We start from the raw sequence: 27947 nt of genomic DNA, 5'->3' as shown, positions 1-27947 counted from the left end.
TCCGTTCAAAGGTCTGATTATAGTTGGGAATACACTAGTGGTGGTTCAAAATCGGTTCGTGAGGAAAAAAGAATTTAAACTACAAAAGGTTAGTATTCAAACTCATTGAGTTATAATGCTTTTGAACATGCAAGCTAATTTATTATAATTGATGTACTTAGAGTGCCTAAAATCCAAATTGGTTCCGTATGTGTTATATTAACACCATCAATTGGTATCAGAGANCGGAAAGTGATTGGGATTGACATTTAATTTAATATTAAATATTAATTAAATTGTTTAATTAATCATTTAATATTATTTTGATTTGAAATCAGTTATTTAAATTAATTGTTGAATTAAAATAAAGAAAGTCAAAATGTTGACATTCACGTAGTGGAAAAATCCATGTTTGAGTTAGTGGAATATTGAGTGTCAATATATGGTTTAACCAAATTTGCATGTTTGGTACATAATCCCACACATTTGAGTGGAATGTTGAGTGTCAAAATTTGGAACATGCAAATATCACTCTATAAATAGAGTAATCAAGGTACATGGAAAGTCTTCTTGAAAAACTTTGAGAAATTCTCTCTAAACTCTCTCATTACATATACTAAATTCCATTCAAATTTAGTCACTCGCTGGATTCCACAATTCCGTTCAAAGGTCTGATTATAGTTGGGAATACACTAGTGGTGGTTCAAAATCGGTTCGTGAGGAAAAAAGAATTTAAACTACAAAAGGTTAGTATTCAAACTCATTGAGTTATAATGCTTTTGAACATGCAAGCTAATTTATTATAATTGATGTACTTAGAGTGCCTAAAATCCAAATTGGTTCCGTATGTGTTATATTAACACCATCAATTGGTATCAGAGAAGTTTTAGGCACTTTATTTACATTAATTTGAGCATGTGGGTACCATTTGATGAATGAAATTTTGTGGTTGCTAAATTGGATTTTTAAGGTTTTGGCAATTTTTGTATGCTTTCATTTGATACAATTATTGTAATTGGCCTAGTGTGTATGGGCTTTAATGGNTCAGTTATTTAAATTAATTGTTGAATTAAAATAAAGAAAGTCAAAATGTTGACATTCACGTAGTGGAAAAATCCATGTTTGAGTTAGTGGAATATTGAGTGTCAATATATGGTTTAACCAAATTTGCATGTTTGGTACATAATCCCACACATTTGAGTGGAATGTTGAGTGTCAAAATTTGGAACATGCAAATATCACTCTATAAATAGAGTAATCAAGGTACATGGAAAGTCTTCTTGAAAAACTTTGAGAAATTCTCTCTAAACTCTCTCATTACATATACTAAATTCCATTCAAATTTAGTCACTCGCTGGATTCCACAATTCCGTTCAAAGGTCTGATTATAGTTGGGAATACACTAGTGGTGGTTCAAAATCGGTTCGTGAGGAAAAAAGAATTTAAACTACAAAAGGTTAGTATTCAAACTCATTGAGTTATAATGCTTTTGAACATGCAAGCTAATTTATTATAATTGATGTACTTAGAGTGCCTAAAATCCAAATTGGTTCCGTATGTGTTATATTAACACCATCAATTGGTATCAGAGAAGTTTTAGGCACTTTATTTACATTAATTTGAGCATGTGGGTACCATTTGATGAATGAAATTTTGTGGTTGCTAAATTGGATTTTTAAGGTTTTGGCAATTTTTGTATGCTTTCATTTGATACAATTATTGTAATTGGCCTAGTGTGTATGGGCTTTAATGGGTGAAGAAAGGTATGCAATTTTTATGGAGTTATTAGAGTCCATTTTAGGTTGTAATTGATGGATAATGAAAACAAAAGCAAGTTGAACTAAAGAAGAAGATGGAAGAGGCAGTTTGGGTGTTTTTCTGTTGGTTGGGGTCCGGTTCAACACTTTTAAGGGTTGGTTATATTTAATTAGCCGGAATATACCTAAGTAATGAGTATACCCAACCGTCTAAAATACTTAGTGGGAGGAAAAAGGTATATGAGATACATCGTTGTCTTTTTACGCTCTCTGAAAAATTCACACCATGAGATTCATGCTCGGCCTTGTGTCGCCCCGGGAGCGGCCTCCATTCGGAAGGTATTTGCATGAGTCAATAACAAGGTGAATAGAGAAAATACTTATAGTAAGTGGGAGAAGGAAGTATATCAACATGTCCTATGGTCTCCACCACTAGGTTGCACCATGAGATTCCCATGTTCCACTTGCATGTTGCCCTAGAGTAACTACACCCTATATCCCCAGCTATTCACGCAGTCTTACCCGTGAAATGGGAGGCTTATTGAGTCGCCGAACTCGGACCACTCTCACCCATGCAAATCTAAGGACAATTCCGAATAAACAGGAGTTCATAGTTAGCTCAGGATTAAGGTCGAGTTACCTAGGTCATCGAATGAAAAAATCAGTCTCAAGAGTAAATGGCATTAAAAAGTGAGAGTGATTTTCTTCATGGTCCGATCTTATGCAATACTCATTGCATAGGACGCCCCCACTCACATGTCTTCACATGTACAATTTAGTGATCACATTGTTTATATCATATACAAAAGTGGTCGCATCCATAGTGTTCCCAGAATAAGGTACTCAGCCTTATCCCTATACTATAGATCATTTTGACTATATACTAACTTGATCCACTCTTATGTCTCTTCATTTAGTTCAAGTAATCATACTATAGCCAGAGTGTTCTTAGTTTATTATATTTAGATTAATGATCGTAATATTCACTTTATTCAATAACAATCTTTACTGAAAAAACATCAATAATAACTTTATTGAAAACAGAATATGTTTTTGTTTACAAACTATGAGTTTTAGGACATAAAACCGAACAAACTCCCACTTGGACTAAAACCCAAACTCTAGTGGGGTTTTATAATGTTGAGTAGAGAGAAAGACATAAATACAATGAACTAGGGCATCACTACCCATGCATTTTCTGCCACTTGTCCTAGATTACATAACTCGTAGTCCTAGACTCACTAGGTTCCCTTCAAACACTTTAGCCGTGAGGGGCTTTGTAAATGGATCAGCAACGTTGTGCTCTGAAGCTATCTGTGTGACGATCACATCTCGTTGTTGCACAATCTCCCTTATGAGATGATATTTGCGCTCAATATGTTTTCCTCGCTTATGACTTCTTGGTTCTTTAAAATTTGCAACTACTCCACTATTATCACAATAAAGAGTGATAGGCAGATGCATATTTGGAACAACTTCCAAATCAGCTATGCATATTTGGAATGACTTCCAAATCAGTTATGCATATTTGGAACGACTTCCAAACAGTTAAGAATTTCCTAAGCCATACTGATTCTTTCGCTGCTTCACAAGCAGCAACATACTCAGCTTCCATGGTGGAATCAACAATGCAACCTTGCTTTATGCTTCTCCATATTATTGCTCCTCCGTTCAGAGTGAAAACAGATCCTTATGTCAATTTCCTCGAATCGATATCGGTCTGAAAATCTGAGTCAGTGTACCCTATAAGGATCAGATCCTTAGCGCCGTACATTAGCATATAGTCCCTAGTTCTCCTAAGAAACTTGAGGATATTTTTAACGACAGTCCAATGAGCATGTCCTGGATTGGACTGATATCTGCTGACAATTCCCACAGCATAGCATATGTCGGGTCGAGTACACAACATGGCATACATTAGACTACCGACTGCTAATGCATAGAGAATATGTCTCATATCCTCAATTTCTTGAGGTGACTTAGGAATTTGTTCATTCGATAAATGAACTCCATGTCTGGAAGGTAATAATCCTTTCTTGGAGTTCTGCATCTTATATCGAACCAACATTTTGTCGATGTACAATGCCTGAGACAATTCTAGTGTTTTGTTCTTGCGATTCAGAACAATTTCGATTCCAAGAACAAACTGAGCCTCTCTCAAATATTTTATTTGGTATTGTGTCGCTAGCCAATGCTTAATGTCAGTCAGAAATCCCACATCATTCCCAATGAGTAGGATATCGTCAACGTACAACACTAGAAAAACTACTGTAGAGTTGAGTATCTCCTTGTAAACACAAGGTTCGTCAACATTTTGTTTAAAGCCATAAGATTTGATCGCAGTATCAAACCTTATATTCCAAGATCGAGATGCTTGCTTCAACCCATAAATGGATCTTTTAAGCTTGCAAACCTTTTGCTCGTGATCCTGTTCAATGAACCCCTCTGGTTGAGCCATATAGATAGTCTCTTCAAGATTTCCATTTAGAAAGACTGTCTTTGTTGTAAAATAAACTTAATTGAGAGAGAGAAAAAAAAAGTAGTTATGAAGTTTTTGGTTTTTAATTCAGTCAAAAGTTCATACCTAATTTAAGAAAGGAGTGACTTATGGGTTGAGAAAAAATATTGGGTACTTATGGCCAATTTTAGCTTTAGGAAAACTTATAAATAGGTTTTACTTATCGTTGTAAAAGTAGAGAATAAGAGAGAGTAGCAAGAGAGCAAAAGAAGAAAAATAGCAAACTTGTTTGAGTTAAAGTACAGTGTGTAATAGAAAGACTTTTGAGAATTCTTTGTCTCCTTGTCTCTCCCCTCTCGACACCCCTTCATAGTTTCGTGAGAGTTATCTAAACGAGTTAGTTTCAGAGCGATGGTCTATTTTCTACAAGTTGGTATCGGAGCAACTTTTAATTTCAACAAATTGGCATCAGAGCAAATTTACATTCAACAAATTGGTATCATAGCAAATTTATTTTCTACAAATTGGTATCAGAGCCGATGGTGAACATGATGGGACAAATGCCGCTACCACGATTCACGAAGGCGAACTACGAGAATTGGAGCATCCAAACGGAAGCTCTTATCGATTCGCAAGACGCATGGGAGGTGGTCGAAGAAGGTTTCGAAGAACCGAAGGATACCACGGGTTATACGACAGCACAAAACAAGGCGCTAAAGGAAGCACGATCAAAGGATAAGGCAGCATTATACATGCTATTCCGAGCTGTTGACGAGTCGGGCTTTGAGAAGATTGCAAGGGCAATTACTTCAAAAGAAGTGTGGGACACTCTAAAAAAGGTGTTCAAAGGAACCGACTGAGTCAAGCAGGTGCGTCTCCAGACTCTTGCTATATTACACGTGTACAAACCATGACGAATCAACTAAATCAAAACGGAGAAATGTTACCCGAGACGCGGGTTGTGAAGAAAATCTTGAGGTCGTTAACAGACAACTTCGAGAATGTCGTATGTGCAATAGAAGAGTCGAAGGACCTGTCAAAGTTCACAGTCGATGAGCTTGCCGGTTCTCTCGAGGCGCACGAGCAACGTAAGAAAAAGAAGGAGGAACCACTCGATCAAGCGCTTCAGACGAAGGCATTGATAAATGATGAAAAGGCACTCTACTCACAAAAGATTTGAGGTAGAGGTCCTGGAAGCCGCGGGAATGGTCGAGGTGGTCAAGGCAACAATTACGAAGAAATCAATAATGAGAAGAGACTGTTGAGCCAAGCAAATTGGCGTGGAAGAAGACACAATAGAGGAAGAGGTGGCTGATCAAACATTCAGTGCTATAAAGGACTGCCTGCTACACCTGAAGGATGGTGTGATGGGGTTAATCCAAGATGTCTATTACGTACCAGACCTCAAGACCAACATATTGAGTATGGGGCAACTCATAGAAAAAGGTTACTCGATATTCCTAAAAGATCGCCTGCTACACCTGAAGGATAAGAAATAGCGTTTGGTTGCTCGAGTCGAGATAGGAAGAAATCGAATGTACAAATTGAACTTAAGAAGCATACGAGAAAACTGTTTGAGAGTTGATGTAGAAGACAAGGCATCACTCTGGCATCTCTGTTTTGGTCAACTACATCATGGCGACCTAAAGGAGTTAGCGAAGATGAATATGGTACATGGGCTACCAAACATGGACTTTGAAGGAAAATTTTGTGAAGAATGCATGCTCAGCAAGCATGCGAGAACCTCAATTCAAAAGAAGGCTGAACTTTGGGCTAAACAACCCCTCGAGTTGATCCATACAGATATATGTGGACCAATTAACCTCGAGTCTTTCAGCGGAAAGGAGTATTTTATTTCCTTTATCGATGATTACTCATGGAAAACTTGGGCTTATTTTCGGAAAGGAAAATCCGAGGCATTCGAGGTGGTTAAAAAGTTCAAAGGTGGAGAAGGAAACTGGTAGACACATCAAAGTTGTACGATCCGATAGAGGTGGCGAGTACTGCTAGGAGCAAGGCATAAGGCGATTTCTAACCGCATCGTACACCCCTCAGCAAAATGGTGTGGCCGAGAGAAAGAACTAGACAATTCTCGACATGGTTCGCTCAATGCTTAAGAGCAAAAGGATGCAGAAGGAATTTTGGGCAGAAGTCGTGCAATGTGCCATCTACGTACAGAATCGATGTCCACATGCGAAGTTAGATGATCAAACACCACAAGAGGCTTGGAGAAGACAAAAGCCTGCAATTTCTCATCTCAAGGTGATCGGTAGTGTGGCTTATGCTCACGTGTTGACTCTGGCAATTCGGAGGAAAATGTCGACGAAAAAACTGGTAGATGAGACCTTCGAAAGTACTTGATTGATTCTCAAACAANCGCCGGTCGTGCAAAACTGGATTTTTTATCAGGAAGATCGTAGCTTTGTTGTCTACGTATAGCATTGGTNATTGAAGCTCTTCGCTATATCATACTCATATTCCAATTCAATTCATTTCCCGAAAGATTCAAGTACCAAATTATTTATCCTTATATGGCAAGAATGGCCGTTCTATATGGGACATACAACATAGGCCTCAANCACAAGCCAAACCCCTTGTGTTGCTGCCATCGAAGCGGCGATGTATTCTGCTTCGTAGGAAGACAAAGCAACTACCTTCTATTTTGTTGATTGCCAGCAGATCGCGCCGCCTGAGAGAAAGTAGATCATTCCACTGGTGCTCTTACGATCATCAANCTCTGTAGCCGACCAGCTTGATGCGCTTGACAGTATCTTACACCCCAGCCTCTGGTTCCGGCTACATAGCGCAAGATGCGCTTGACAGCCACTAGACCTGCTCACATATCCAACATAATAAGCAAGATCAGGACGAGAGTTTACCAGATAGCGCAGACTCCCGACAATGCTACGGTAATTGGTGGAGTCGACTGTCGTCGTAGTGCCGGCCTTCCTTAGTTGGAGCCGTGCCTCCATTGGCGTCCTTGTAGGATTACTATCCACAAGCCCAGTTGTGTCCAGCAGCTTCTTCGCGTATGCACTTTGGCAGATGGAGATGCCGGTAGAGTTCTGTTGCACTTCAATGCCGAGGTAGTAGCTGAGCACGCCGAGATCGCTCATCTCAAAGTTTTTTGACATCTCCTTCTTGAACCTTTCGAGGACTTCCACATCACCTCCAATGATTATGAGGTCATCGACGTACACTCCCATGATCAGTCGCTGCTTGCCATGGCCGTGCGTGTACATGCCATGCTCAGAGGCACAGCGCTTGAATTTCAGTGACAGTAGGGTACTGTCGAGCTTCGCGTTCCAGGCTCGTGGGGCTTGTCGAAGCCCGTAGAGGGCCTTGTGCAGGCGTAGTACCTTATCGGGGTTGTCGTTGTCCAGGAAGCCAGGTGGTTGTCTGACGTAGACGGTCTCCTTCAGCTCTCCATTAAGGAAAGAAGACTTCACGTCCATATGGTGAACCTCCCAAGAGTAATGTGCCGCAATTGCCAGCAAGAGACGGATGAATTCTAACCTTGCCACTGGCGCAAATACCTCTTCGAAGTCCACTCCTTGCTTCTGGACGTAGCCCTTCGCCACCAGATAGACCTTGTGATTCACAACTTCTCCTTTTTCGTTGCGCTTCAGTTTGAAGACCCATTTGAGCCCTATGGCTCGGTGTCCCAGCGGCATATCCTCCAGACTCCACGTCTAGTTCTTGGTGATGGATGTCATCTTCTCCTGCATTGCCTTCAACCAGCACGGGTTTCTTTCTAACTTGGCGAAGGTGTTCGGTTCATCTGCACTGATGGCATGCAGTTCGGCCACTTACATGTTTGTCAAATAAACCCCACAAATTTGAGTGGAATTATGAGTGTCAAAATTTTGTTAATTCAAACTTGCATGCTTGCCACATAATCCCAAATTTGAGTGGAATTTTGAGTGTCAAAATTTGGTAATCTCAAATTTGCATGAACATGCAAATATCACTTTATAAATAGAGTAATCAAGGTACATGGAAAGTCTTCTTGAAAAACTTTGAGAAATTCTCTCAAAACTCTATTTTTACGTATACTAAATTTCTTTCAAATTTAGTCACTCACTGAATTCCACTATCTTTAGATACATGGTTCTTCTCTTATTCGAAAGAAGAGAGCAAGAAAATTCTCTTACTACTTTAGTTTGATTGCATGGATATTTGAAGGTAATTGAAGGGTTTGAAATAATTCTTGTTAATAGAAATTACAAAACGATTATGAAAGTAATCACCATGCATGATCCTCAAAGAGCGCTTGAGAATTTATCAAAAGGAGATAAAATCCACCACAAATTTCAACAACTTATCTATTTAAACTCTCCTAGCCGAACCTTCCTCATTATTATTGATTTTCTCATTGCTCTCTATTTTTCTATCGTAATTGACACTCTGCATAAATTTGTTTAAGTAGTTTAAGCTCATTAATGCACATTTGAATGATACTAAAAAATCACTTAATTTTCAGCAACAAAAGTAACTAAACAAAATAGGTTCTCTATGCAATCGATAATTTACTTATTACTTGCTACTTGCGATAGTGGATACTTGCATGTCCTCCCTTAAACTGGATGTACGAACCGCCATAGGCCCTTAGATGTCCTCCCTTAAACCCGTAATAAAATGAAAGATCTTCTTCTTTTGTTGTATCAATTAGTTCTAACGTGAACTTGCATAACCTAGTGAACTCCAGGCATACTCTTCTAATGTCTTACTTCCGTGTTTGAGGCTCAGGAACTCCTCCTAAATTTGGTGCATGGCACAAACAAATGTGCATATGTCCTTTAACTTATAAGTGGCGCAGTGAACCTTGTAGATTTTAGCTATGTCTATTGCTTCTAGCTATGTCTCACTACCACGAGATCTACCTTGCCTCTATCAAACGTGGATGGATCGAAGTTCTTAAAGTCTCTTAAGAATCATGACTCTTTCGTGGTCCCTTGAAACTCACTGGGAGAATGTGATACTTGACTAGCTCAGATAGCATGCACTACCCTGCATGTTGAGTTTCCATCATCATCCTTATGAAGGACTACAAGGCCTCAAAGTGAACGTGATAGTTGTCTAGACTGGAGGTGCAGCCTGACTGGGAATAGGCTCTTATTGGGTCTGTGTCTCTGTGTTTTGTACTTAGGCCTAGGGAATCTCTACCTCGAATGACCGTTCAATGAAATTTTCAGAGGCTTACCTTCTACATCTTCCTCTAATGATCGCAGTAGGTTGTGCTCTTCTTCTTTGACACCATGATCTATCATGAAAGAAAATTTAGGGTTACTTGTAGGTACCTCAAGTGTCATCATAGGTCTAACTTGAACAAGTAGCCCAAAAATAGTTCAACCAAAGTCCTTAAAATTTAAGAGAATACTTAAATTTATATTAGCAACATACTTACCTAGAAAAGTCTATATAGACGTGGTAGGGCATGTCTTGAGCTGGGTTATAGAGATGGATGACTTTCTATCTAGAAAAGTCTATAGGGAAGTTATAAATTATGGATTCTTAAGTTCGTATTAGGAAGATATTGGTCCTGAAGACATTGGTCCTAAAGTTCTTATGGGTTTAAGAAGACTAGATCCCATCAAATTGTAAGTTCACCGAGAAAAGTAATTCCATAAAATAAAATATGACTAAAAAATCTAATTGGATAATATAATATAAGAAAGAGTTAAGCCATATTTTAAGTTTGGGTACATTAAAATATATAGAAAAATCTAATACTTTGCACCATTTTACATGTTCTCATTTAGATTGAGACTACGACAAATATTGTGCTGAATCTGAACAAGTTTAAATAAAAAAAAGAGTAAAAAAATCCTACATAGTAGATATTATTCGTTATGTACACTATAACTTCAAAACTACCGTCTATATAATAATGAAAGGAGAGAAATAAAAACTGATAAAATTCACGGCTCCGTTTTGCATCTTACTTTACTCTCTGCTGTACAGGTTTGAGCAATTCGCAATCGAGTACCCTCTTAAAAAACATTTCGAACAACATAAATTGCTCGATACAACTTTGTTTTTGCTATATGAGTACTCGTTTTCATACGTTTTTCCACGATCTATAACATCGTGGGTACGAGAAAACAAAAATTTAAGTGAATCGGTGCATTTAATGCTCTCCATATTATCTTAGAGTTAAGTTGAAACTTTAAAACGTCATAACTTTGACATCGATTAATCAAATTAGATGATTTTTTTTTTCATTTTATGTAACTTTTTGAGATCTACACGCTGGCAAGTCGCCGAAGGCGGCTTGCCCAACCCTTCATCCCAAAATATGGCCGTTTTGACCTTAAATTTTGCTTACACAAATTTTTTATTCCACATTTCACCACTTTGAGATTTCAACAAAGCACTCTTCGGGCTCTATGATAATTCTAATTATTGTTCATTTTATACGTTTATGAATCTGCCATAACATATCGACAAGGATGCACGTCATAACTCAAAATGGCCAGCAACCGGGCCATGCAAGTAAAACTGTCCATTTAATTCACCCAACTTAGTACTACTCTCGCCCAAGCACGCTTAACTGCGGAGTTCTGATGGGATCCGGTGCATTAGTGCTGGTATGATCGCACCCGACATGCAATGCGCACAAATTGCATTTAACGCATGCGGGGCGGCATGATCGAGGCGACGGTGGGTGCACGCACGTGCTCGGAACGGTCGGCGGGGCCCGCGCGGACACGTCGGGGAGAAGAAACGCGATGGGCGTGAGCGTGCGAGCGGGGGAGGTTGCCATTTGTAAAGAAAGGAAGAAAAGAACGGGGAGAAATTGAAATAACGAGCAAAAGAAATAAGAAATAAAAAATAAAAAAAGGGGTGCAACATTTGCAAAAGAAATAAGAAATAGAAAATAATAAAAAGGGGTTTAACACGAGGACTTCCCATGTGGTCACCCAACTTAGTACTACTCTCGCCCAAGCACACTTTAATGCGGAGTTCTGATGGGATCCGGTGCATTAGTGCTGGTATGATCGCACCCGACATGCAATGCGCACAGATTTCATTTAACGCATGCGGAGCGGCATGATCGAGGCAACAGTGGGTGCACGCACGTGCTAGGAACGGGCTTCAGCGGGGGCGGGGGAGGTTTCCATTTGTTGAAAAGACAGGAAGAAAAGAACGGGGAGAAATTGAAATAACGAGCAAAAGAAATAAGAAATAAAAAATAAAAAAAGGGGTGCAATACGAGCAAAAGAAATAAGAAATAGAAAATAATAAAAAGGGGTGCAACACGATGACTTCCCATGTGGTCACCCAACTTAGTACTACTCTCGCCCAAGCACGCTTAACTGCGGAGTTCTGATGGGATCCGGTGCATTAGTGCTGGTATGATCGCACCCGACATGCAATGCGCACAAATTGCATTTAACGCATGCGGGGCGGCATGATCGAGGCGACGGTGGGTGCACGCACGTGCTCGGAACGGTCGGCGGGGCCCGCGCGGACACGTCGGGGAGAAGAAACGCGATGGGCGTGAGCGTGCGAGCGGGGGAGGTTGCCATTTGTAAAGAAAGGAAGAAAAGAACGGGGAGAAATTGAAATAACGAGCAAAAGAAATAAGAAATAAAAAATAAAAAAGGGGTGCAACACGAGGACTTCCCAAGTGGTCACCCAACTTAGTACTACTCTCGCCCAAGCACGCTTAACTGCGGAGTTCTGATGGGATCCGGTGCATTAGTGCTGGTATGATCGCACCCGACATGCAATGCGCACAAATTGCATTTAACGCATGCGGGGCGGCATGATCGAGGCGACGGTGGGTGCACGCACGTGCTCGGAACGGTCGGCGGGGCCCGCGCGGACACGTCGGGGAGAAGAAACGCGATGGGCGTGAGCGTGCGAGCGGGGGAGGTTGCCATTTGTAAAGAAAGGAAGAAAAGAACGGGGAGAAATTGAAATAACGAGCAAAAGAAATAAGAAATAAAAAATAAAAAAGGGGTGCAACACGAGGACTTCCCAAGTGGTCACCCAACTTAGTACTACTCTCGCCCAAGCACGCTTAACTGCGGAGTTCTGATGGGATCCGGTGCATTAGTGCTGGTATGATCGCACCCGACATGCAATGCGCACAAATTGCATTTAACGCATGCGGGGCGGCATGATCGAGGCGACGGTGGGTGCACGCACGTGCTCGGAACGGTCGGCGGGGCCCGCGCGGACACGTCGGGGAGAAGAAACGCGATGGGCGTGAGCGTGCGAGCGGGGGAGGTTGCCATTTGTAAAGAAAGGAAGAAAAGAACGGGGAGAAATTGAAATAACGAGCAAAAGAAATAAGAAATAAACTAATAAAAAGGGGTGCAACACGAGCACTTCCCAAGTGGTCACCCAACTTAGTACTACTCTCGCCCAAGCACGCTTGACTGCGGAGTTCTGATGAGATCCGGTGCATTAGTGCTGGTATGATCGCACCCGACATGCAATGCGCACAAATTGCATTTAACGCATGCGGGGGGGCATGATCGAGTCAACGGTCGGTGCACGCACGTACTGGGAACGGCCGGCGGGGTCCGTGCGGACCTGTCGGGGAGAAGAAACGCGATGGGCGTGAGCGGGGGCGGGAGAAGTTGCCATTTGTTGAAAAGACAGGAAGAAAGAACGGGGAGAAATTGAAATAACGAGCAAAAGAAATAAGAAATAAAAAATAAAAAAGGGGTGCAACACGAGGACTTCCCAAGTGGTCACCCAACTTAGTACTACTCTCGCCCAAGCACGCTTAACTGCGGAGTTCTGATGGGATCCGGTGCATTAGTGCTGGTATGATCGCACCCGACATGCAATGCGCACAAATTGCATTTAACGCATGCGGGGCGGCATGATCGAGGCGACGGTGGGTGCACGCACGTGCTCGGAACGGTCGGCGGGGCCCGCGCGGACACGTCGGGGAGAAGAAACGCGATGGGCGTGAGCGTGCGAGCGGGGGAGGTTGCCATTTGTAAAGAAAGGAAGAAAAGAACGGGGAGAAATTGAAATAACGAGCAAAAGAAATAAGAAATAAAAAATAAAAAAGGGGTGCAACACGAGGACTTCCCAAGTGGTCACCCAACTTAGTACTACTCTCGCCCAAGCACGCTTAACTGCGGAGTTCTGATGGGATCCGGTGCATTAGTGCTGGTATGATCGCACCCGACATGCAATGCGCACAAATTGCATTTAACGCATGCGGGGCGGCATGATCGAGGCGACGGTGGGTGCACGCACGTGCTCGGAACGGTCGGCGGGGCCCGCGCGGACACGTCGGGGAGAAGAAACGCGATGGGCGTGAGCGTGCGAGCGGGGGAGGTTGCCATTTGTAAAGAAAGGAAGAAAAGAACGGGGAGAAATTGAAATAACGAGCAAAAGAAATAAGAAATAAAAAATAAAAAAGGGGTGCAACACGAGGACTTCCCAAGTGGTCACCCAACTTAGTACTACTCTCGCCCAAGCACGCTTAACTGCGGAGTTCTGATGGGATCCGGTGCATTAGTGCTGGTATGATCGCACCCGACATGCCATGCGCACAAATTGCATTTAACGCATGCGGGGTGGGCATGATCGAGGCGACGGTGGGTGCACGCACGTGCTGGGAACGGCCGGCAGGGCCCGCGCGAACTCGTCAGGGAGAAGAAACGCGATGGGCGTGAGCGGGTGCGGGGGAGGTTTCCATTTGCTGAAAAGACAGGAAGAAAAGAACGGGGAGAAATTGAAATAACAAGCAAAAGAAATATGAAATAAAAATAAAAAAAGGAATGCAACACGAGCAAAAGAAATAAGAAATAGAAAATAATAAAAAGGGGTGCAACACGAGGACTTCCCAAGTGGTCACCCAACTTAGTACTACTCTCGCCCAAGCACGCTTAACTGCGGAGTTCTGATGGGATCCGGTGCATTAGTGCTGGTATGATCGCACCCGACATGCAATGCGCACAAATTGCATTTAACGCATGCGGGGCGGCATGATCGAGGCGACGGTGGGTGCACGCACGTGCTCGGAACGGTCGGCGGGGCCCGCGCGGACACGTCGGGGAGAAGAAACGCGATGGGCGTGAGCGTGCGAGCGGGGGAGGTTGCCATTTGTAAAGAAAGGAAGAAAAGAACGGGGAGAAATTGAAATAACAAGCAAAAGAAATATGAAATAAAAATAAAAAAAGGAATGCAACACGAGGACTTCCCAAGTGGTCACCCAACTTAGTACTACTCTCGCCCAAGCACGCTTAACTGCGGAGTTCTGATGGGATCCGGTGCATTAGTGCTGGTATGATCGCACCCGACATGCAATGCGCACAAATTGCATTTAACGCATGCGGGGCGGCATGATCGAGGCGACGGTGGGTGCACGCACGTGCTCGGAACGGTCGGCGGGGCCCGCGCGGACACGTCGGGGAGAAGAAACGCGATGGGCGTGAGCGTGCGAGCGGGGGAGGTTGCCATTTGTAAAGAAAGGAAGAAAAGAACGGGGAGAAATTGAAATAACGAGCAAAAGAAATAAGAAATAAAAAATAAAAAAGGGGTGCAACACGAGGACTTCCCACGTGGTCACCCAACTTAGTACTACTCTCGCCCATGCACGCATAACTACGGAGTTCTGATGAGATTCGGTGCATTAGTGCTGGTATGATCGCACCCGACATGCAATGCGCACAAATTGCATTTAACGCATGCGGGGCGGCATGATCGAGGCGACGGTGGGTGCACGCACGTGCTCGGAACGGTCGGCGGGGCCCGCGCGGACACGTCGGGGAGAAGAAACGCGATGGGCGTGAGCGTGCGAGCGGGGGAGGTTGCCATTTGTAAAGAAAGGAAGAAAAGAACGGGGAGAAATTGAAATAACGAGCAAAAGAAATAAGAAATAAAAAATAAAAAAGGGGTGCAACACGAGGACTTCCCAAGTGGTCACCCAACTTAGTACTACTCTCGCCCAAGCACGCTTAACTGCGGAGTTCTGATGGGATCCGGTGCATTAGTGCTGGTATGATCGCACCCGACATGCAATGCGCACAAATTGCATTTAACGCATGCGGGGCGGCATGATCGAGGCGACGGTGGGTGCACGCACGTGCTCGGAACGGTCGGCGGGGCCCGCGCGGACACGTCGGGGAGAAGAAACGCGATGGGCGTGAGCGTGCGAGCGGGGGAGGTTGCCATTTGTAAAGAAAGGAAGAAAAGAACGGGGAGAAATTGAAATAACGAGCAAAAGAAATAAGAAATAAAAAATAAAAAAGGGGTGCAACACGAGGACTTCCCAAGTGGTCACCCAACTTAGTACTACTCTCGCCCAAGCACGCTTAACTGCGGAGTTCTGATGGGATCCGGTGCATTAGTGCTGGTATGATCGCACCCGACATGCAATGCGCACAAATTGCATTTAACGCATGCGGGGCGGCATGATCGAGGCGACGGTGGGTGCACGCACGTGCTCGGAACGGTCGGCGGGGCCCGCGCGGACACGTCGGGGAGAAGAAACGCGATGGGCGTGAGCGTGCGAGCGGGGGAGGTTGCCATTTGTAAAGAAAGGAAGAAAAGAACGGGGAGAAATTGAAATAACGAGCAAAAGAAATAAGAAATAAAAAATAAAAAAGGGGTGCAACACGAGGACTTCCCAAGTGGTCACCCAACTTAGTACTACTCTCGCCCAAGCACGCTTAACTGCGGAGTTCTGATGGGATCCGGTGCATTAGTGCTGGTATGATCGCACCCGACATGCAATGCGCACAGATTGCATTTAACGCATGCGGGGCGGCATGATCGAGGCAACGGTGGGTGCACGCACGTGCTGGGAACGGCCGGCGGGGCCCGCGCGGACGTGAGCGGGGGCGGGGGAGGTTGCCATTTGTTGAAAAGACACGAAGAAAAGAACGGGGTGAAATTGAAATAACGAGCAAAAGAAATAAGAAATAAAAAATAAAAAAAGGGGTGCAACACGAGCAAAAGAAATAAGAAATAGAAAATAATAAAAAGTGGTGCAACACGAGGGCTTCCCAAGTGGTCACCCAACTTAGTACTACTCTCGCCCAAGCACGCTTAACTGCGGAGTTCTGATGGGATCCGGTGCATTAGTGCTGGTATGATCGCACCCGACATGCAATGCGCACAGATTGCATTTAACGCATGCGGGGCGGCATGACCGAGGCAACGATGGGTGCACGTACGTGCTGGGAACGGCCGGCGGGGCCCGCGCGGACTCGTCGGGGAGAAGAAACGCGATGGGCGTGAGCGGGGGCGGGGGAGGTTGCCATTTGTTGAAAAGACAGGAAGAAAAGAACGGGGAGAAATTGAAATAACGAGCAAAAGAAATAAGAAATAAAAAATAAAAAAAGGGGTGCTACACGAGCAAAAGAAATAAGAAATAGAAAATAATAAAAAGGGGTGCAACACGAGGACTTCCCAAGTGGTCACCCAACTTAGTACTACTCTCGCCCAAGCACGCTTAACTGCGGAGTTCTGATGGGATCCGGTGCATTAGTGCTGGTATGATCGCACCCGACATGCAATGCGCACAAATTGCATTTAACGCATGCGGGGCGGCATGATCGAGGCGACGGTGGGTGCACGCACGTGCTCGGAACGGTCGGCGGGGCCCGCGCGGACACGTCGGGGAGAAGAAACGCGATGGGCGTGAGCGTGCGAGCGGGGGAGGTTGCCATTTGTAAAGAAAGGAAGAAAAGAACGGGGAGAAATTGAAATAACGAGCAAAAGAAATAAGAAATAAAAAATAAAAAAGGGGTGCAACACGAGGACTTCCCAAGTGGTCACCCAACTTAGTACTACTCTCGCCCAAGCACGCTTGACTGCGGAGTTCTGGTGGGATCCTGTGCATTAGTGCTGGTATGATCGCACCCGACATGCAATGCGCACAGATTGCATTTAACGCATGCGGGGCGGCATGATCGAGGCAACGGTGGGTGCACGCACGTGCTGGGAACGGCCGGCGGGGCCCGCGCGGACGTGAGCGGGGGCGGGGGAGGTTGCCATTTGTTGAAAAGACAGGAAGAAAAGAACGGGGAGAAATTGAAATAACGAGCAAAAGACATAAGAAATAGAAAATAATATAAAAAGGGGTGCAACACGAGGACTTCCCAAGTGGTCACCCAACTTAGTACTACTCTCGCCCAAGCACGCTTAACTGCGGAGTTCTGATGGGATCCGGTGCATTAGTGCTGGTATGATCGCACCCGACATGCAATGCGCACAGATTGCATTTAACGCATGCGGGGCGGCATGATCGAGGCAACGGTGGGTGCACGCACGTGCTGGGAACGGCCGACGGGGCTCGCGCGGACACGTCGGGGAGAAATTGAAATAACGAGCAAAAGACAGAAGAAATAGAAAATAATATAAAAAGGGGTGCAACACGAGGACTTCCCAAGTGGTCACCCAACTTAGTACTACTCTCGCCCAAGCACGCTTAACTGCGGAGTTCTGATGGGATCCGGTGCATTAGTGCTGGTATGATCGCACCCGACATGCAATGCGCACAAATTGCATTTAACGCATGCGGGGCGGCATGATCGAGGCGACGGTGGGTGCACGCACGTGCTCGGAACGGTCGGCGGGGCCCGCGCGGACACGTCGGGGAGAAGAAACGCGATGGGCGTGAGCGTGCGAGCGGGGGAGGTTGCCATTTGTAAAGAAAGGAAGAAAAGAACGGGGAGAAATTGAAATAACGAGCAAAAGAAATAAGAAATAAAAAATAAAAAAGGGGTGCAACACGAGGACTTCCCAAGTGGTCACCCAACTTAGTACTACTCTCGCCCAAGCACGCTTAACTGCGGAGTTCTGATGGGATCCGGTGCATTAGTGCTGGTATGATCGCACCCGACATGCAATGCGCACAAATTGCATTTAACGCATGCGGGGCGGCATGATCGAGGCGACGGTGGGTGCACGCACGTGCTCGGAACGGTCGGCGGGGCCCGCGCGGACACGTCGGGGAGAAGAAACGCGATGGGCGTGAGCGTGCGAGCGGGGGAGGTTGCCATTTGTAAAGAAAGGAAGAAAAGAACGGGGAGAAATTGAAATAACGAGCAAAAGAAATAAGAAATAAAAAATAAAAAAGGGGTGCAACACGAGGACTTCCCAAGTGGTCACCCAACTTAGTACTACTCTCGCCCAAGCACGCTTAACTGCGGAGTTCTGATGGGATCCGGTGCATTAGTGCTGGTATGATCGCACCCGACATGCCATGCGCACAAATTGCATTTAACGCATGCGGGGTGGGCATGATCGAGGCGACGGTGGGTGCACGCACGTGCTGGGAACGGGCGGCGGGGCCCGCGCGGACACGTCGGGGAGAAGAAACGCGATGGGCGTGAGCGTGCGAGCGGGGGAGGTTGCCATTTGTAAAGAAAGGAAGAAAAGAACGGGGAGAAATTGAAATAACGAGCAAAATAACTAAGAAATAAAAAATAAAAAAAGGGGTGCAACACGAGCAAAAGAAATAAGAAATAGAAAATAATAAAAAGGGGTGCAACACGAGGACTTCCCAAGTGGTCACCCAACTTAGTACTACTCTCGCCCAAGCACGCTTAACTGCGGAGTTCTGATGGGATCCGGTGCATTAGTGCTGGTATGATCGCACCCGACATGCCATGCGCACAAATTGCATTTAACGCATGCGGGGTGGGCATGATCGAGGCGACGGTGGGTGCACAAACGTGGTGGGAACGGCCAGTGGGGCCCGCGCGAACACGTCGGGGAGAAGAAACGCGATGGGCGTGAGCGTGCGAGCGGGGGAGGTTGCCATTTGTAAAGAAAGGAAGAAAAGAACGGGGAGAAATTGAAATAACGAGCAAAAGAAATAAGAAATAAAAAATAAAAAAGGGGTGCAACACGAGGACTTCCCAAGTGGTCACCCAACTTAGTACTACTCTCGCCCAAGCACGCTTAACTGCGGAGTTCTGATGGGATCCGGTGCATTAGTGCTGGTATGATCGCACCCGACATGCAATGCGCACAGATTGCATTTAACGCATGCGGGGCGGCATGATCGAGGCAACGGTGGGTGCACGCACGTGCTGGGAACGGCCGGCGGGGCCCGCGCGGACGTGAGCGGGGGCGGGGGAGGTTGCCATTTGTTGAAAAGACAGAGAGAAAAGAACGGGGAGAAATTGAAAAAACGAGCAAAAGAAATAAGAAATAAAAAATAAAAAAGGGGTGCAACACGAGGACTTCCCAAGTGGTCACCCAACTTAGTACTACTCTCGCCCAAGCACGCTTAACTGCGGAGTTCTGATGGGATCCGGTGCATTAGTGCTGGTATGATCGCACCCGACATGCAATGCGCACAGATTGCATTTAACGCATGCGGGGCGGCATGATCGAGGCAACGGTGGGTGCACGCACGTGCTGGGAACGGCCGGCGGGGCCCGCGCGGACGTGAGCGGGGGCGGGGGAGGTTGCCATTTGTTGAAAAGACAGGAAGAAAAGAACGGGGAGAAATTGAAATAACGAGCAAAAGACATAAGAAATAGAAAATAATATAAAAAGGGGTGCAACGGACTAACCAAATGGTCACCCAACTTAGTACTACTCTCGCTCAAGCACGCAGTCTTAACTGCGGAGTTCTGATGGGATCCGGTTAGTGCTGGTATGATCGCACCCGACATGCAATGCGCACAGATTGCATTTAACGCATGCGGGGCGGCATGATCGAGGCAACGGTGGGTGCACGCACGTGCTGGGAACGGCCGGCGGGGCCCGCGCGGACGTGAGCGGGGGCGGGGGAGGTTGCCATTTGTTGAAAAGACAGGAAGAAAAGAACGGGGAGAAATTGAAATAACGAGCAAAAGACATAAGAAATAGAAAATAATATAAAAAGGGGTGCAACACGAGGACTTCCCAAGTGGTCACCCAACTTAGTACTACTCTCGCCCAAGCACGCTTAACTGCGGAGTTCTGATGGGATCCGGTGCATTAGTGCTGGTATGATCGCACCCGACATGCAATGCGCACAGATTGCATTTAACGCATGCGGGGTGGCATGATCGAGGTAACGGTGGGTGCACTCACGTGCTGGGAACGGCCGGCGAGGCCCGCGCGAACACGTCGGGGAGATGAAACGCGATGGGCGTGAGCGGGGGCGGGGGAGCTTGTCATTTGTTGAAAAGACAAGAAGAAAAGAACGGGGAGANTGCGCACAAATTGCATTTAACGCATGCGGGGTGGGCATGATCGAGGCGACGGTGGGTGCACGCACGTGCTGGGAACGGGCGGCGGGGCCCGCGCGGACACGTCGGGGAGAAGAAACGCGATGGGCGTGAGCGTGCGAGCGGGGGAGGTTGCCATTTGTAAAGAAAGGAAGAAAAGGACGGGGAGAAATTGAAGTAACGAGCAAAAGAAATATAAAAAAGGGGTGCAACACGAGGACTTCCCAAGTGGTCACCCAACTTAGTACTACTCTCGCCCAAGCACGCTTAACTGCGGAGTTCTGATGGGATCCGGTGCATTAGTGCTGGTATGATCGCACCCGACATGCCATGCGCACAAATTGCATTTAACGCATGCGGGGTGGGCATGATCGAGGCGACGGTGGGTGCACGCACGTGCTGGGAACGGGCGGCGGGGCCCGCGCGGACACGTCGGGGAGAAGAAACGCGATGGGCGTGAGCGTGCGAGCGGGGGAGGTTGCCATTTGTAAAGAAAGGAAGAAAAGGACGGGGAGAAATTGAAGTAACGAGCAAAAGAAATATAAAAAAGGGGTGCAACACGAGGACTTCCCAAGTGGTCACCCAACTTAGTACTACTCTCGCCCAAGCACGCTTAACTGCGGAGTTCTGATGGGATCCGGTGCATTAGTGCTGGTATGATCGCACCCGACATGCCATGCGCACAAATTGCATTTAACGCATGCGGGGTGGGCATGATCGAGGCGACGGTGGGTGCACGCACGTGCTGGGAACGGGCGGCGGGGCCCGCGCGGACACGTCGGGGAGAAGAAACGCGATGGGCGTGAGCGTGCGAGCGGGGGAGGTTGCCATTTGTAAAGAAAGGAAGAAAAGGACGGGGAGAAATTGAAAATAAGAAGTAAAAAATAATAAAAAAGGGATTCAACACGAGAACTTCCCAAGTGGTCACCCAACTTAGTTCTACTCTCGCCCTAGCACGCTTAACTACAGAGTTTTGATGGGATCCAGTGCATTAGTGCTGGAATGATCGCACCCGACATGCAATGCGCAGAGATTACATTTAACGCATGCGGGGCGGCATGATCGAGGCAACGGTGGGTGCACGCACGTGCTGGGAACGATCGGCCGGGACCGCGCGGACACGTCGGGGAGAAGAAACGCGATGGGCGTGAGCGTGCGAGCGGGGGAGGTTGCCATTTGTAAAGAAAGGAAGAAAAGGACGGGGAGAAATTGAAGTAACGAGCAAAAGAAATATAAAAAAGGGGTGCAACACGAGGACTTCCCAAGTGGTCACCCAACTTAGTACTACTCTCGCCCGAGCACGCTTAACTGCAGAATTCTGATGGGATCTNGGTATGATCGCACCCGACATGCAATGCGCACAGATTGCATTTAACGCATGCGGGGCGGCATGATCGAGGCAACGGTGGGTGCACGCACGTGCTGAGAACGGCCGGCGGGGCCCGCGTGGACATGTCGGGGAGAAGAAACGCGATGGTCGTGACTCGGGGTGGGGGAGGTTGCCATTTGTTGAAAAGACAGGAAGAAAAGAACGGGGAGAAATTGAAATAACGAGCAAAAGACATAAGAAATAGAAAATAATATAAAAAGGGGTGCAACACGAGGACTTCCCAAGTGGTCACCCAACTTAGTACTACTCTCGCCCAAGCACGCTTAACTGCGGAGTTCTGATGGGATCCGGTGCATTAGTGCTGGTATGATCGCACCCGACATGCAATGCGCACAGATTGCATTTAACGCATGCGGGGCGGCATGATCGAGGCAACGGTGGGTGCACGCACGTGCTGGGAACGGCCGGCGGGGCCCGCGCGGACGTGAGCGGGGGCGGGGGAGGTTGCCATTTGTTGAAAAGACAGGAAGAAAAGAACGGGGAGAAATTGAAATAACGAGCAAAAGAAATAAGAAATAAAAAATAAAAAAAGTGGTGCAACACGAGCAGAAGAAATAAGAAATAAAAAATAATGCTACTCTCGCCCAAGCACGCTTAACTGCGGAGTTCTGATGGGATCCGGTGCATTAGTGCTGGTATGATCGCACCCGACATGCAATGCGCACAGATTGCATTTAACGCATGCGGGGCGGCATGATCGAGGCAACGGTGGGTGCACGCACGTGCTGGGAACGGCCGGCGGGGCCCGCGCGGACGTGAGCGGGGGCGGGGGAGGTTGCCATTTGTTGAAAAGACAGGAAGAAAAGAACGGGGAGAAATTGAAATAACGAGCAAAAGACATAAGAAATAGAAAATAATATAAAAAGGGGTGCAACACGAGGACTTCCCAAGTGGTCACCCAACTTAGTACTACTCTCGCCCGAGCACGCTTAACTGTGAAGTTGTGATGGGATCCGGTGCATTAGTGCTAGTATGATCGCACCCGACATGCAATGCGCACAGATTGCATTTAACGCATGCGGGGCGGCATGATCGAGGCAACGGTGGGTGCACGCACTTGCTGGGAACGGCCGGCGGGGCCCGCGCGGACACGTCGTTGAGAAGAAACGCGATGGGCGTGAGCGGGGGCAAGGGAGGTTGCCATTTGTTGAAAGACAGGAAGAAAAGAACGGGGAGAAATTGAAATAACGAGCAAAAGACATAAGAAATAGAAAATAATATAAAAAGGGGTGCAACACGAGGACTTCCCAAGTGGTCACCCAACTTAGTACTACTCTCGCCCAAGCACGCTTAACTGCGGAGTTCTGATGGGATCCGGTGCATTATTGCTAGTATGATCGCACCCTATATGCAATACGCACAAATTGCATTTAACGCATACGGGGCGGCATGATCGAGACAACGGTGGGTGCACTCACGTGCTGGAAACGGCCGGCGGGGTCTGCGCGGACACGTCCGGGAGAAGAAACGCGATGGGCATGAGCGGGGGCGGGGTATGTTGCATATAAAGACAGAAACAAAAGAATGGGGAGAAATTGAAATAACGAGCAAAAGACATAAGAAATAGAAAATAATATAAAAAGGGGTGCAACACGAGGACTTCCCAAATGGTCACCCAACTTAGTACTACTCTCGCCTAAGCACGCTTCGCTGCAGAGTTCTGATGGGATACGATTCACTAGTGCTGGTATGATCGCACCCAAAATGCAATGCGCACAAATTACATTTAACGCATGCGGGGCTGCATGATCGAGGCAACTGTGGGTGCACGCACGTGCTGGGAACGGCCGGCGGGGCCCGTGCGGACACGTCGGAAAGAAGAAACGCGATGGGCGTGAGCGGGGGTAGGGGAGGTTGTCATTTGTAAAGATAGAAAGAGAAGAACGGGGAATGAAATTGAAATAACGAGCAAAAGAAATAAGAAATAAAAAATAAAAAAGGGGTGCAACACGAGGACTTCCCAAGTGGTCACCCAACTTAGTAATACTCTCGCCCAAGCACGCTTGACTGCGAAGTTGTAATTGGATCTGGTGCATTAGTGCTGGTATGATTGCATCTAACATGCAATGCGCACATATTGCATTTAACGCATGCAGGGCGGCATGATCGAGGCAACGGTGGGTGCACGCACGTGCTAGGAACGGCCGATGGTGCCCGCGCGGACACGTCGGAGAGAAGAAACTTGATGGGCGTGAGCGGGGGCGAGGGAGGTTGTCATTTGTTGAAAAGACAGGAACAAAAGAACGGGGAGAAATTGAAATAACGAGAAAAAGAAATAAGAAATAAAAAAAAAAAAGCGGTGCAACACGAGCAAAAGAAATAAGAAATAAAAAAATAATAAAAAGGGGTGCAACACGAGGACTTCCCAAGTGGTCACCCAACTTAGTACTACTCTCGCCCAAGCACGCTTAACTGCGGAGTTCTGATGGGATCCGGTGCATTAGTGGTGGTATGAAAGCACCTGACATGCAATGCGCACAAATTGCATTTAACGCATACAGGACGGCATGATCAAGGCAACGGTGGGTGCACGTACGTGCTGGGAACGACCGGCGGGGCCCGCACAGACACNGGCGGGGGAGGTTGCCATTTGTTGAAAAGACAGGAAGAAAAGAACGGGGAGAAATTGACATAACGAGCAAAAGAAATAAAAAATAAAAAAAGGGGTGCAATACGAGGACTTCCAAGGACTTCCCAAGTGGTCACCCAACTTAGTACTACTCTCGCCCAAGCACGCTTAACTGCGGAGTTCTGATGGGATCCGGTGCATTAGTGCTGGTATGATCGCACCCGACATGCAATGCGCACAGATTGCATTTAACGCATGCGGGGCGGCATGATCGAGGCAACGGTGGGTGCACGCACGTGCTGGGAACGGCCGGCGGGGCCCGCGCGGACGTGAGCGGGGGCGGGGGAGGTTGCCATTTGTTGAAAAGACAGGAAGAAAAGAACGGGGAGAAATTGAAATAACGAGCAAAAGACATAAGAAATAGAAAATAATATAAAAAGGGGTGCAACACGAGGACTTCCCAAGTGGTCACGCAACTTAGTACTACTCTCGCCCAAGCACGCTTAACCACGAAGTTCTGATGGGATCCGGTGCATTAGTGCTGGTATGATCGCACCCGATATGCTATGCGCACAAATTGCATTTAACACATGCGGGGCGGCATGATCGAGGCGACGGTGGGTGCACGCACGTGCTGGGAACGGGCGGCGGGGCCCGCGCGGTCACGTCGGGGAGAAGAAACGCGATGGGCATGAGCGGGGGCGCGGGGGAGGTTGCCATTTGTAAAGAAAGGAAGAAAAGGACGGGGAGAAATTGAAGTAACGAGCAAAAGAAATATAAAAAAGGGGTGCAACACGAGGACTTCCCAAGTGGTCACCCAACTTAGTACTACTCTCGCCCAAGCACGCTTAACTGCGGAGTTCTGATGGGATCCGGTGCATTAGTGCTGGTATGATCGCACCCGACATGCAATGCGCACAGATTGCATTTAACGCATGCGGGGCGGCATGATCGAGGCAACGGTGGGTGCACGCACGTGCTGGGAACGGCCGGCGGGGCCCGCGCGGACGTGAGCGGGGGCGGGGGAGGTTGCCATTTGTTGAAAAGACAGGAAGAAAAGAACGGGGAGAAATTGAAATAACGAGCAAAAGACATAAGAAATAGAAAATAATATAAAAAGGGGTGCAACACGAGGACTTCCCAAGTGGTCACCCAACTTAGTACTACTCTCGCCCAAGCACGCTTAACTGCGGAGTTCTGATGGGATCCGGTGCATTATTGCTAGTATGATCGCACCCTATATGCAATGCGCACAAAATGCATTTAACGCATGCGGGGCGACATGATCGAGACAACGGTGGGTGCACTCACGTGCTGGGAACGGCCGACGGGGTCCGCGCGGACACGTCAGGGAGAAGAAACGCGATGGGCATGAGCGGGGGCGGGGTAGGTTGCCATTTATAAAGACAGAAAGAAAAGAATGGGGAGAAATTGAAATAACAAGCAAAAGGAATAAAAAATAAAAAATAAAAATAAAAAAGGGGTGTAACACGAGGACTTCCCAAATGGTCACCCAACTTAGTACTACTCTCGCCCAAGCACGCTTAACTGCGGAGTTCTGATGGGATCCGGTGCATTAGTGCTGGTATGATCGCACCCGACATGCAATGCGCACAAATTGCATTTAACGCATGCGGGGCGGCATGATCGAGGCAACGGTGGGTGCACGCACGTGCTCGGAACGGCCGGCGGGGCCCGCGCGGACACGTCGGGGAGAAGAAACGCGATGGGCGTGAGCGTGCGAGCGGGGGAGGTTGCCATTTGTAAAGAAAGGAAGAAAAGGACGGGGAGAAATTGAAGTAACGAGCAAAAGAAATATAAAAAAGGGGTGCAACACGAGGACTTCCCAAGTGGTCACCCAACTTAGTACTACTCTCGCCTATGCACGCTTCACTGCGGAGTTCTGATGGGATCCGATGCACTAGTACTGGTATGATCACACCCAAAATGCAATGTGCACAAATTAAATCTAACGCATGCGGGGCTACATGATCGAGGCAACTGTGGGTGCACGCACGTGCTGGGAACGGCCGGCGGGGCCCGCGCGGACACGTCAGAGAGAAGAAATGCGATGGGCGTGAGCGGGGGCGGGGGAGGTTGTCATGTGTAAAGATAGCAATAACGAGCAAAAGACATAAGAAATAGAAAATAATATAAAAAGGGGTGCAACACGAGGACTTCCCAAGTGGTCACCCAACTTAGTACTACTCTCGCCCAAGCACGCTTAACTGCTGAGTTCTAATGGGATCCGGTGCATTAGTGGTGGTATGAAAGCACCCGACATGCAATGCGCACAGATTGCATTTAACGCATGCGGGGCGGCATGATCGAGGCAACAGTGGGTGCACGCACGTGCTGGGAACGGCTGGCGGGGCCCGCGTAGACACGTCGGGGAGAAGAAACGGNGAGCGGGGGTGGGGGAGGTTGCCTGTTGTAAAGACAGGAAGAAAAGAACGGGGAGAAATTGAAATAACGAGTAAAAGAAATAAAAAATAAAAAATAAAAAAAGGGTGCAATAGGAGGACTTCCCAAGTAGTCACCCAACTTAGTACTACTCTCGCCAAAGCACGCTTGACTGCGAAGTTCTGATGGGATCCAGTGCACTAATGCTGGTATGATCGCACCAAACATATAATGCGCACAAATTGCATTTAACGCATGCGGGGCGGCATGATCGAGGCAACAGTGGGTGCACGCACGTGCTGGGAACGGCCGGCGGGGCCGCGCGAACACTTAGGGGAGAAGAAACATGATGGGCGTTAGCGGGGGTGGGGGAGGTTGCCATTTGTAAAGACAGGAAGAAAAGAACGGGAAGAAATTGAAATAACGAGCAAAAGAAATAAAAAATAAAAAATAAAAAATAAAAAAAGGGGTGCAACATGAGGACTTCCCAAGTGGAGTGGTCACCCAACTTAGTACTTCTCTCGCCAAAGCACGCTTGACTGCGGAGTTCTGATGAGATCCGGTGCACTAGTGCTTGTATGATCGCACCCGACATGCAATGCGCACAAATTGCATTTAACGCATGCGGAGCGGCATGATCGAGGCGACGGTGGGTGCATGCACGTGATGGGAACGACCGGCGGTGCCCCCGCGAACACGTCGGGGAGAAGAAACGCGATGAGCATGAGTGTTCGAGCAGGTGCTTTTTCCATTTGTAAAGAAAGGAAGAAAAGAACGGGGAGAAATTGAAATACGAGTATTAAAATAAAAATAATAAAATGGGATGCAACACGAGGACTTCCGAAGTGGTGACCCGACTTTGTACTATTCTCCCTCAAACACGCTTAACCGCAGAGTTTTGATGGGTTCAAGTGCATTAGTGTTGGTATTATTGTACCCAATATGGAATGCGCTCAAATTGCATTTAACGCATGTGGAGCGTTATGATGTAGTTGGCGATGGGTGCACGCACGTGCTCGTAATGGCCGGCATGTTCCGCGCGGACACATCGAGGAGAAAAAATGCGATGGACGTGAGGGTAAGAGTAGAGGTAGTTGCGGTAAAGAAATGATGAAAATAGTGTGCCATAGATAGTTTGAGTTTGTTTGTTTCCTTGTATGGTTGATTAAAAATTACGGGAAAAAATGTCTTTGAATAGAGAGTTTTAGTTGAAGGAATTATGTTGATTCAAATTTTATAT

At 46.9% G+C, this 27947-nt stretch overlaps 37 non-coding genes and 8 pseudogenes across 37 annotated transcripts; all 45 read right to left on the bottom strand.

The window, feature by feature from the left end:
- Positions 1 to 11084: 11084 nt before the first annotated feature.
- Positions 11085 to 11203, bottom strand: LOC111782690. The gene has a single exon (XR_002813178.1). It is a non-coding gene; the product is annotated as a 5S ribosomal RNA (ribosomal RNA).
- A 242-nt stretch (positions 11204 to 11445) lies between these two features.
- Positions 11446 to 11564, bottom strand: LOC111782548. Its single transcript, XR_002813144.1, has one exon. It is a non-coding gene; the product is annotated as a 5S ribosomal RNA (ribosomal RNA).
- A 238-nt stretch (positions 11565 to 11802) lies between these two features.
- Positions 11803 to 11921, bottom strand: LOC111782517. Its single transcript, XR_002813131.1, has one exon. It is a non-coding gene; the product is annotated as a 5S ribosomal RNA (ribosomal RNA).
- Positions 11922 to 12159: 238 nt separating this feature from the next.
- Positions 12160 to 12278, bottom strand: LOC111782512. Its single transcript, XR_002813128.1, has one exon. It is a non-coding gene; the product is annotated as a 5S ribosomal RNA (ribosomal RNA).
- Positions 12279 to 12516: 238 nt separating this feature from the next.
- Positions 12517 to 12635, bottom strand: LOC111782559. Its single transcript, XR_002813146.1, has one exon. It is a non-coding gene; the product is annotated as a 5S ribosomal RNA (ribosomal RNA).
- A 238-nt stretch (positions 12636 to 12873) lies between these two features.
- LOC111782507 lies at positions 12874 to 12992 on the bottom strand. Its single transcript, XR_002813125.1, has one exon. It is a non-coding gene; the product is annotated as a 5S ribosomal RNA (ribosomal RNA).
- Positions 12993 to 13230: 238 nt separating this feature from the next.
- On the bottom strand, positions 13231 to 13349 carry LOC111782500. The gene has a single exon (XR_002813124.1). It is a non-coding gene; the product is annotated as a 5S ribosomal RNA (ribosomal RNA).
- A 238-nt stretch (positions 13350 to 13587) lies between these two features.
- Positions 13588 to 13706, bottom strand: LOC111782493. The gene has a single exon (XR_002813123.1). It is a non-coding gene; the product is annotated as a 5S ribosomal RNA (ribosomal RNA).
- Positions 13707 to 13993: 287 nt separating this feature from the next.
- LOC111782481 lies at positions 13994 to 14112 on the bottom strand. The gene has a single exon (XR_002813121.1). It is a non-coding gene; the product is annotated as a 5S ribosomal RNA (ribosomal RNA).
- A 238-nt stretch (positions 14113 to 14350) lies between these two features.
- LOC111782524 lies at positions 14351 to 14469 on the bottom strand. The gene has a single exon (XR_002813133.1). It is a non-coding gene; the product is annotated as a 5S ribosomal RNA (ribosomal RNA).
- Positions 14470 to 14707: 238 nt separating this feature from the next.
- LOC111782631 lies at positions 14708 to 14826 on the bottom strand. The gene has a single exon (XR_002813165.1). It is a non-coding gene; the product is annotated as a 5S ribosomal RNA (ribosomal RNA).
- A 238-nt stretch (positions 14827 to 15064) lies between these two features.
- LOC111782476 lies at positions 15065 to 15183 on the bottom strand. The gene has a single exon (XR_002813120.1). It is a non-coding gene; the product is annotated as a 5S ribosomal RNA (ribosomal RNA).
- Positions 15184 to 15421: 238 nt separating this feature from the next.
- Positions 15422 to 15540, bottom strand: LOC111782471. The gene has a single exon (XR_002813119.1). It is a non-coding gene; the product is annotated as a 5S ribosomal RNA (ribosomal RNA).
- Positions 15541 to 15778: 238 nt separating this feature from the next.
- LOC111782464 lies at positions 15779 to 15897 on the bottom strand. The gene has a single exon (XR_002813117.1). It is a non-coding gene; the product is annotated as a 5S ribosomal RNA (ribosomal RNA).
- A 260-nt stretch (positions 15898 to 16157) lies between these two features.
- On the bottom strand, positions 16158 to 16276 carry LOC111782532. The gene has a single exon (XR_002813134.1). It is a non-coding gene; the product is annotated as a 5S ribosomal RNA (ribosomal RNA).
- Positions 16277 to 16563: 287 nt separating this feature from the next.
- Positions 16564 to 16682, bottom strand: LOC111782459. The gene has a single exon (XR_002813116.1). It is a non-coding gene; the product is annotated as a 5S ribosomal RNA (ribosomal RNA).
- A 238-nt stretch (positions 16683 to 16920) lies between these two features.
- Positions 16921 to 17039, bottom strand: LOC111782588. The gene has a single exon (XR_002813153.1). It is a non-coding gene; the product is annotated as a 5S ribosomal RNA (ribosomal RNA).
- A 216-nt stretch (positions 17040 to 17255) lies between these two features.
- On the bottom strand, positions 17256 to 17374 carry LOC111782453. Its single transcript, XR_002813115.1, has one exon. It is a non-coding gene; the product is annotated as a 5S ribosomal RNA (ribosomal RNA).
- A 167-nt stretch (positions 17375 to 17541) lies between these two features.
- On the bottom strand, positions 17542 to 17660 carry LOC111782443. The gene has a single exon (XR_002813112.1). It is a non-coding gene; the product is annotated as a 5S ribosomal RNA (ribosomal RNA).
- A 238-nt stretch (positions 17661 to 17898) lies between these two features.
- On the bottom strand, positions 17899 to 18017 carry LOC111782432. Its single transcript, XR_002813111.1, has one exon. It is a non-coding gene; the product is annotated as a 5S ribosomal RNA (ribosomal RNA).
- Positions 18018 to 18255: 238 nt separating this feature from the next.
- LOC111782421 lies at positions 18256 to 18374 on the bottom strand. The gene has a single exon (XR_002813110.1). It is a non-coding gene; the product is annotated as a 5S ribosomal RNA (ribosomal RNA).
- Positions 18375 to 18661: 287 nt separating this feature from the next.
- Positions 18662 to 18780, bottom strand: LOC111782410. Its single transcript, XR_002813109.1, has one exon. It is a non-coding gene; the product is annotated as a 5S ribosomal RNA (ribosomal RNA).
- A 239-nt stretch (positions 18781 to 19019) lies between these two features.
- Positions 19020 to 19138, bottom strand: LOC111782388. Its single transcript, XR_002813107.1, has one exon. It is a non-coding gene; the product is annotated as a 5S ribosomal RNA (ribosomal RNA).
- A 212-nt stretch (positions 19139 to 19350) lies between these two features.
- On the bottom strand, positions 19351 to 19469 carry LOC111782377. The gene has a single exon (XR_002813106.1). It is a non-coding gene; the product is annotated as a 5S ribosomal RNA (ribosomal RNA).
- A 547-nt stretch (positions 19470 to 20016) lies between these two features.
- LOC111782366 lies at positions 20017 to 20135 on the bottom strand. The gene has a single exon (XR_002813105.1). It is a non-coding gene; the product is annotated as a 5S ribosomal RNA (ribosomal RNA).
- Positions 20136 to 20548: 413 nt separating this feature from the next.
- LOC111782355 lies at positions 20549 to 20667 on the bottom strand. Its single transcript, XR_002813103.1, has one exon. It is a non-coding gene; the product is annotated as a 5S ribosomal RNA (ribosomal RNA).
- A 227-nt stretch (positions 20668 to 20894) lies between these two features.
- LOC111782344 lies at positions 20895 to 21013 on the bottom strand. The gene has a single exon (XR_002813098.1). It is a non-coding gene; the product is annotated as a 5S ribosomal RNA (ribosomal RNA).
- Positions 21014 to 21240: 227 nt separating this feature from the next.
- Positions 21241 to 21359, bottom strand: LOC111782726 (annotated as a pseudogene).
- Positions 21360 to 21585: 226 nt separating this feature from the next.
- LOC111782824 lies at positions 21586 to 21707 on the bottom strand (annotated as a pseudogene).
- A 227-nt stretch (positions 21708 to 21934) lies between these two features.
- LOC111783331 lies at positions 21935 to 22053 on the bottom strand. Its single transcript, XR_002813352.1, has one exon. It is a non-coding gene; the product is annotated as a 5S ribosomal RNA (ribosomal RNA).
- Positions 22054 to 22266: 213 nt separating this feature from the next.
- Positions 22267 to 22384, bottom strand: LOC111782810 (annotated as a pseudogene).
- A 216-nt stretch (positions 22385 to 22600) lies between these two features.
- Positions 22601 to 22719, bottom strand: LOC111782678. The gene has a single exon (XR_002813174.1). It is a non-coding gene; the product is annotated as a 5S ribosomal RNA (ribosomal RNA).
- A 242-nt stretch (positions 22720 to 22961) lies between these two features.
- On the bottom strand, positions 22962 to 23080 carry LOC111782570. Its single transcript, XR_002813150.1, has one exon. It is a non-coding gene; the product is annotated as a 5S ribosomal RNA (ribosomal RNA).
- Positions 23081 to 23317: 237 nt separating this feature from the next.
- Positions 23318 to 23436, bottom strand: LOC111782739 (annotated as a pseudogene).
- A 238-nt stretch (positions 23437 to 23674) lies between these two features.
- On the bottom strand, positions 23675 to 23793 carry LOC111782780 (annotated as a pseudogene).
- A 286-nt stretch (positions 23794 to 24079) lies between these two features.
- Positions 24080 to 24198, bottom strand: LOC111782638. The gene has a single exon (XR_002813166.1). It is a non-coding gene; the product is annotated as a 5S ribosomal RNA (ribosomal RNA).
- Positions 24199 to 24398: 200 nt separating this feature from the next.
- LOC111782645 lies at positions 24399 to 24527 on the bottom strand (annotated as a pseudogene).
- Positions 24528 to 24743: 216 nt separating this feature from the next.
- Positions 24744 to 24862, bottom strand: LOC111782624. The gene has a single exon (XR_002813164.1). It is a non-coding gene; the product is annotated as a 5S ribosomal RNA (ribosomal RNA).
- A 226-nt stretch (positions 24863 to 25088) lies between these two features.
- On the bottom strand, positions 25089 to 25207 carry LOC111783327. Its single transcript, XR_002813348.1, has one exon. It is a non-coding gene; the product is annotated as a 5S ribosomal RNA (ribosomal RNA).
- Positions 25208 to 25423: 216 nt separating this feature from the next.
- On the bottom strand, positions 25424 to 25542 carry LOC111782563. The gene has a single exon (XR_002813148.1). It is a non-coding gene; the product is annotated as a 5S ribosomal RNA (ribosomal RNA).
- Positions 25543 to 25784: 242 nt separating this feature from the next.
- On the bottom strand, positions 25785 to 25903 carry LOC111782543. Its single transcript, XR_002813139.1, has one exon. It is a non-coding gene; the product is annotated as a 5S ribosomal RNA (ribosomal RNA).
- A 226-nt stretch (positions 25904 to 26129) lies between these two features.
- Positions 26130 to 26248, bottom strand: LOC111782663. Its single transcript, XR_002813171.1, has one exon. It is a non-coding gene; the product is annotated as a 5S ribosomal RNA (ribosomal RNA).
- A 216-nt stretch (positions 26249 to 26464) lies between these two features.
- On the bottom strand, positions 26465 to 26583 carry LOC111782670. The gene has a single exon (XR_002813173.1). It is a non-coding gene; the product is annotated as a 5S ribosomal RNA (ribosomal RNA).
- Positions 26584 to 26811: 228 nt separating this feature from the next.
- LOC111782765 lies at positions 26812 to 26930 on the bottom strand (annotated as a pseudogene).
- A 243-nt stretch (positions 26931 to 27173) lies between these two features.
- On the bottom strand, positions 27174 to 27297 carry LOC111782718 (annotated as a pseudogene).
- Positions 27298 to 27947: the final 650 nt, after the last annotated feature.

This window comes from Cucurbita pepo, chromosome LG01 (genome assembly GCF_002806865.2).
Source record: "Cucurbita pepo subsp. pepo cultivar mu-cu-16 chromosome LG01, ASM280686v2, whole genome shotgun sequence".
NCBI classification, from domain to species: Eukaryota; Viridiplantae; Streptophyta; class Magnoliopsida; order Cucurbitales; family Cucurbitaceae; genus Cucurbita; species Cucurbita pepo.
Note: the sequence above shows the minus strand (reverse complement) of the source record. Positions and strands in the feature narration are given on the sequence as shown.